Genomic DNA, 7,570 nt, shown 5'->3' with positions numbered 1-7,570 from the left:
TTAAACTGCGGTTCAAATAACAGAGAAGATACTAGAAGGATCAAGATGCTCAGAGGAGGGTAGAAAGAACCGGCTGCAGCCCTGGACAGCTCTCTGAGATTACCACACTGTTAGCAGAAAGGCCAGAGTTAGCCATATGTCCTTGTTTGAGGAATCCACCTGGCATGTTGCAAAGGGGTTCCACGCCAGAGTGAAGGATCAGACTGATTTCACATATCCTCTCAGGAGCCTTGAGTGAGGCAGTCACTAACGACAGTTAATATCTGCACAGCCATAAACCAATCCGTTACCACCATAGTCCTCTAAGAGTGTAGAACGGAGTTTCTATCTGATGAAGGGCCTGGGTCACGCTTCCTCGACATACTCCGTGGACGGGTAGTCTTCTGCCTGTTCCTTCTGCCCCTGCAGAAGGCTCACACAAATGTAGAAATAGAAGGAAGAAAAGCAAATAGCCCAGAACAGGCCATGAAAATAGAATGCTTCCTCTCTGGATGAGAGAAATGGACAGGTAAAACATTCCTAACACATGAGACGGGGTGACCAGAGAAAGCAGCCCAAGGGATGAGACAATTCTCTTTAATGGACTGTCTCTGATGGGTCTCTGATGGCTGTGTCTCAAGAAAGGTCTTTAGGGAGTGTGAATGGAACTTAGCTTCATGTGTGTGGCCCTTGGGTAGAGTCTGGCTCCTCTCTACATTCCCACCTCTGTGACCTTGGATAAATAATTCACTTCATGTTTTGATTCCTCTTTGTTAAATGGGATTAACATTTTGTCTCGTTTAAAGGCTCACCTAAGGGAAAAACCGTGGTTCTGATATATGTAGAATAAAAACGACTTTCTCTTTCCTTTCTCTCAGGAGGTCTGCTACACCTCCTGTACCACAGCTTCGGGTGTGACTCCAGAAAACTGACTTCTAAAACCAGCAGAGTCTATTCTAAATGTCCCTCACGTCAATCAACAGGGGAAAGTGGCCAGGCAGTGGTGGCGCACACCTTTAATCCCAGCATTCAGGAGGCAGAGGCAGGCAGATCTCTGAGTTCGAGGCCAACCTGGTCTACAGAGTGAGTTCCAGGACAGATAGGGCTACACAGAGAAACCCTTTTGGAAACAAAATCAAACAAACAAACAAAACCAGGAAAGTAAAGCCACAAGTCAGTGTTTTAATATCTTCTTTTTACATTTGTGTGTGTGTGTGTGTGTGTGTGTGTGTGTGTGTGTGTGTATGTGTGTGTGTGTGTGTGTGTACATGTACGTATGTATGTACATGCATGACCCTGCATGATTCTGAAGTGGGCAATGATGACTCCAGGAACTACTTCGCAACAAAGAGAGTCCTCTGGGAGGGTCCAAGTCCCTTCTCTGGAGGGTTGATTATCTGAGTCTGGGATGGAACATAGGACCATACGTCTTTGCTCAAGGAAGCCCATACCCTGGGGTGTCCGTTAGCTGTCCTGATGTATGCTGGTATCTCAGCATGGTCATTTACAGCACCCCTTCCCTGACCTAAACCACCCCAGTTTGGACAGTGCTAAGCATATTTAACAGAGCCCTGTTCTGAAAGGGACCAGACCACTCCTGAAGAGAGATACCCAACTCATCTCTGATGTCCCTTCAGCCTTTCCCAACATCCAGTTACCCACCTGTAATGATCACGATTGCATCTGCTATTTGGGTATGATAATGGCCCTTTCTTGTACGGTGACTGTGAGGATTCAGTTTGGTAAATGCCAGTGAAGTGTGTGTGAGCACCTGGTGAACCCAGCACAGAAGAGAGCTGCTGTTTGGTGATTGTCTTCAGTGAGAAATCCGCCTCTCTTCAGAGAACCACTTGGGGGCCTCTGCCACTTCAAGATTCACTGACATTGTTCAGGAACCGAGTCTGAATCACCAAAATTTCCAAGAAATGGTTTTAGTGAACTATGCTATTAGTTAATAATCTCAAGAACATGGTTTATTGGTCTAGGGGTGTAGCTCAGGGGTAAAGAGCTTTAAAGAGCTTGCCTAGTATACTCGAGCCCCTGGATTTCATCCCCAGTACTACCACCATAAGAAAGAAAAAAAGAAAGAAAGAGAGAGGGAGGGAGGGAGGGAGGGAGGCAGGGAGGGAGGGAAGAAGGAAGGAAGGGAGGAAGGAAGGAAGGAAGGAAGGAAGGAAGGAAGGAAGGAAGGAAGGAAGGAAGGAAGGAAGGAAGGGTGCTTTCTCACAGCAGCCAGAATAAACTACCTTCATAGAAGTCAGTTTGCAGATGTTTTTCTCAAATTTTGAGGTCATGGGGTTTTTTGGTTGTTTTTTTTTTGTTGTTGTTGTTGTTGTTGTTTTAAGAACTGATGATTCATTTGTCCGGAAAGGCTTGAAGTATTGTATGAATCTGTGAAACACGAAGGAACAGGTGGTCATAGCTAACTCCTGACTGCCTAGCTGTCAGAAATAGGGGACTTCCTGGCTTTTTCCCACTCCCTAAAACTTGAAGAGAGAAAAGGCACGAAATGAAACAGAATCCTGCATTTCTTTGTCAAACACACATGACTTTTCCGGGAGAGATGAACTCCCTGAACTTGTGGGAGCCGGTCAGGTATAGCTAGAGGAAAAGCTCTCCATTGAGCACACACTCTGGGCAAGGCTAGCAATGACTTCTACATGATACAGTCTCTTCTCAGGCTCCTAATCCTCAGCCTAACTATAGAAACAATACAACTGACCTCCCCAGGCCCAATCTGTTCTTGATTATCCTCACTGGCAGTTCAGAGTTGTTTCTCTGCTGGTGCCTAATCATACTGCTGACCTCTCTACAGCGGAGTGACCTTGGGTTCATCTTTGAATTACTTTCCAAAATGTGTATTCAGTCCTCGGTTGATTCATCCAGTCCTGTGGTTTTAAGTACTGTCTATACATTAACTCCAGATTTCTTATTCTGCCCTAGATGTCTCCACTATGGGCATAAACCATTCTTCTAGCATTTCTTGGGTATGTCTATAGGCCTATCGCACATAAGTCTCAGACTAGACTGCTGTTGTATGCTTCACACCTCACTTTTCCTTGTACAGTCTTCCATCACTTCAAATTACACCTCCATCCCTCTGGTTCTTCAGATCGAAGCATCTTGCTTTGTCTCTGACCCCTTTATGTTTCATATCTGATCTATCAGCAATTCTACTTGAATTTGTATCCAAAATAACAGCCTGGCCCAAGTGGTGGCTACCTTCTGCGTATATGATTCCATAGCCTGGTGGCTGGACGCCTTCCTTTCAGCTGTAACTGTGCACATGCACCCTTCTTCCCTCAGAATAGCAGTTAGAGTAAATCTGTTGAAATGGCCACCAAAAGAGTTCACTTCCTTCCTGGAAGAATTAAAGTGTTCCCCACTTCCTTCCTTACAGAACACAAAACTTCACCGGTATACCTATGCTGCCTCTTCCTCGATTTGCACACACACAGTGTTGGGCCTTGTCTTCTATTATTTCTTTCCCCCACTGGTTTCCAGGTCAGGTACGCCTCCTCCCATTCCCCTGTACTCAATACCTCCTGCTTAGCGTGCCTTTCTCTCAGATACCTCTCAGCCATCTCTCTAGGTGTTGGCTTTCTTGGACACACGGGTCATTAGAGCTGGAGGGGTACTTAGAAGCTGAAGTGCCTCCTTCACTTAACGTCTCTTGACTTGTGTACAACAAGGCTGAGACATCTGGATGACAGGCAAAGACTAAACTGACCCAAAGAAATAATCTCCCATGATAATTATTTCCAGCACTGGTGGCCAACTATTGTCAAGACTTATGATCTTTGGGTTTCATTTAAAAAAATTTTTTTTGTTGTTGTTGTTGCTGTTTTTTGAGACAGGGTTTCTCTGTATAGCCTTGGCTGTCCTGGAACTTGCTCTGTAGACCTGGCTGACTTCAAACTCACGGAGATCTGCCTGCCTCTGCCTCCCGAGTGTTTGGATTAAGGGCGTGCGCCACTACATCCAGCTTTAAAAAATTATGTTTATTTTATTGAATGTGTTTGAATGTTTTGCCCGTATATATGTCTGTGCACTGCATACTTTCCAGGTGCCCACTGAGGTCAGAAAAGGACGAAGGATCCCCTGAAACTTGAGTTACAGACATTGTGAGCCACTATGTGGGTGCTGGGAACCAAACCTGTATCCTCTGAAATAGCAACAAGTGTTCTTAACTTTTGAGGCATCTCTCTAGCCCCAGTTTTCTTGATTTTTTTTTTCTTTTTGGTTTTTTTCAAGACAGGGTTTCTCTGTGTAGTTTTGGTGCCTATCCTGGATCTCGCTCTGCAGACCAGGCTGGCCTCAAGTCACAGAGATCTGCCTGGCCCTGCCTCTCGAGTGCTGGGATTAAAGGCATGCACCACTGCTGCCCGGCTCTTGAATTTTTTTTAAGGTTAGATTTTTTTTCTGCCACACAAACAAAGTGGAATGAATATATATATATATATATATATTTCTTGCATTTATTTATTAAGTGTGTGCACATATATGTGTGCGCACATTTGATGCTGAATTGTGTCATGGCATTCATTTAGAGATCAAAATAAAATTTGGGGGAGTTGGTTCTTTCCTTCCACCATATGGATCCCAGAGAGATAGAACTCAGGCAGTCTGGCTTGGAAGCAAGCTCCTTTACCTGCTCAGCCACCTCACCAACCCTCCTGGAGAAAATAACTTTTAAGGAAAACAGTTTGGAGACCTTCAAACTTGGGCCAGGACTTTTGACAGGAGACATGTGGGAACAGAGTCAATCATGACATCATGGAAGATACAGCTGTGATGGAAATCTCACCCTCTGGGAAAAGTTTGATCATGCTGTGCAGAGCAGAACGGGCTCTTGCCTCAAGGAGTCAGTTGGCAACATCTGGACCAAGGACTACTTACTGAAACAAGTGCTTGTTGGAGTGAGGAGCATAGGATGCTCCTGATGACTTCCAAGTCATCAGTGGTGGATCTGCAGTCCTTAGTCCCTGCCACCAATTTGGCTAGATTAAGAGCTGTCTAAAACTGGTGAGGTGCTCCTGTGTGGTGCGGGGTGGCTTATTTCTACAGAGAACAGGACTGGGATGGATAGATGTAGTCAGAAAATTCCAAACTGCTGCCCAGATTTTTAAAAAAGGCTTGATGAAGAATAGGAAGAGTGTGCAGGCCTGCTTTCCCTGCTTTCTAAGCAAGTGCTTCTTTTGCTGTGTCTACCGTCTTCCAGTGACCTCAGACTCCAGCTTCTTCAGCCTTTCCACAAGAACTCAGTGCCGCTGACCTCCAGGCCTCCAGTGCCAGACTGGAGCCGCTGAGGTCCCTAGCGGGTTCTCTGCCTCAGGCATGCAGCTAGACATTGTTGAGCTATCCAGGCCCCTATCTTGGCCTGCCTGTCTTCCTAGCGAAGCCTTCTTGTGAACATCCAGCACGCAGTGAGGGCAGAGCCTGGCTCATAAAGCAGGGTGAGACCAAGGATGAGCTTGGCTCCGGTACTTGGTTCTAGAAGTTCTGAGTCAGGAGGGACTCAGGTTCACACAGCATAACTCTCAAGGGTGATGCCATTAGCTTCATTTCAGAGAAACCTAATTGTAACATCATTCAGAACAGCCTCTTTGGACAAGGGGGGGGGGCATTTTAATATCGAAATATTTACACAGCATACAGTTGCCCTCTTTACAGCCTGGCAGTGACCACAGACACAACCTCTACACTACACCACACACACTACATAGCCCCTTCCTCAGATTCTCAGAGATAGAAGAAGTGTTTCCTTTTCTTGTACGTGTGGTCCTCCAGAAGCAATGGTTTCACTTAAAGACTATAAACGGTGGGTAGGAGCCTCCTCTCACACCTTCACCACCGTTTCGTTTTGTTTCTTAGCCGGAGTGGCGGAGTGGCCTGGAGCTTGATATGCCGCGGAGTGGTCTTCCCAACTCTGCCTTTGGAGTGGCGGCATTGGCACCAGCCACACTGGCTGGAAATCTTTTCTAAAGAGATAAACTAAAGTGTGTAAATAGTTACAGACCTGACATATGAATCTTTAGTTAACAGAATTGCTTTCTGTGGTGCATGGACCTCTGGAGCTAGAGTCGGGCCAGGCACCCCTGAGTCCTGGGTACTTATGGGTCGCACAACAGGGATCAGATGCTGAGAATGCTGGGCCTCAATACCCCCCTCCTACCCCTGCATCATCCCTCTTGCCCCTGCATTCCACCCCCCTACCCTTCCACTCCCCCACCCCACCCCACCCCCGTCTCTGTCTTTCTAGTTCTAACATGTTCGGGAGTAGTGGCAACAGGACAAAGTATGCCCAGAAGTTCTTTGGAAACTATGAGAGAGCACTACAAAAATGCAAGGCGTTGCCATTATCGCTGGGACTAATCACAGCATAAGATCAAACCAAAGCTAACCTTAAGGACCCAGGCATGGTGGGACAAGCCTGTAATCTCTGTATCTGGGAGGCAGAGACAGGAGCACTGTAAGTCCAGGACAGCCAGACCTACACAGTGGTGCCCCTGTTTCAAACAGGCAAATAGAGGCGTGGGATGTAGCTCAGTTGGTAGAGCGCTTGCCTATCATACGGGAAGCCTTGAGTGTGAACCTCAGCACCACATAAACGGACTGAGGGTGGCACACCCACCCAGTTAGTAATTCTAACACTGGGGAGGGACAGGCAGGAGAATTAGGACTTCGAGGTCGTCCTCAGCTCCATGGCAAGCTAGAGGTCAGCCTGGGCTACCTGAGAACCTGTCAGAAAGAAAGAGAGGAAAGAAAGAAAGAAAGAAAGAAAGAAAGAAAGAAAGAAAGAAAGAAAGAAAGAAAGAGAGAGAGAGAAAGAAAGAAAGAAAGGAATAAGGAAGGAAGGAAAGAAAGAGAGGGGGAGGGAGGGAGGAAGGAAGGAAGAAAAAAAGAAAGGAAACATTTATGCTTCAAAAAAAGAAAAGGAAGGAAGAAAGAAGGAGAGAGAGAAAGAGAGAGAGAGAGAGAAAGAGAGAGAGAGAGAGAGAGAGAGAGAGAGAGAGAGAGAGAGAGAGAGAATCTTAAATATTATTCTGGTTTTAAGTAAGTCTGCCTGTAACTCCTAGTCAGCCTCTGCAATCCCTCAGGGGTTACAGCATCATCTTTAAGGTCTGCCAGAGGGCCAGGCGGTGGTGGCGCACGCCTTTAATCCCAGCACTAGGGAGGCAGAGCCAGGTGGATCTCTGTGAGTTCGAGGCCAGCCTGGTCTACAGAGTGAGTTCCAGGAAAGGCGCAAAGCTACACAGAGAAACCCTGTCTTGAAAAACCAAAAAAAAAAAAAAAAAAGATCTGCCAGAGGGCTGGAGAGATGGCTCAGTGGTTAAGGACATTGGCTGCTTTTGTTGTTGTTGTTTATTTTTTATTTTTATTTTATTTTTTTTTGAGACAAGGTCTATGTAGCCCAGTCTGACCTCTAGTTTATAACGTAATCAAGGAGGACCTTGACTCCTGATCCTCATGCTTCCTCTTCCCAAGTGTTAGGAGTACAATCGAACCCCTCCACACCGGGATCACATGGTGCTGGGGATTTAACCCGGCTCTTTGTGCAGGTTAGGCAAGGACTCTTATCAACTGAGCT

The sequence above is a fragment of the Peromyscus californicus genome, unplaced genomic scaffold (genome assembly GCF_007827085.1).
Source record: "Peromyscus californicus insignis strain IS unplaced genomic scaffold, ASM782708v3 Scaffold_18__1_contigs__length_77618521, whole genome shotgun sequence".
In the NCBI taxonomy this organism is placed as follows: Eukaryota; Metazoa; Chordata; class Mammalia; order Rodentia; family Cricetidae; genus Peromyscus; species Peromyscus californicus.
This window is presented reverse-complemented; position numbering follows the sequence as displayed.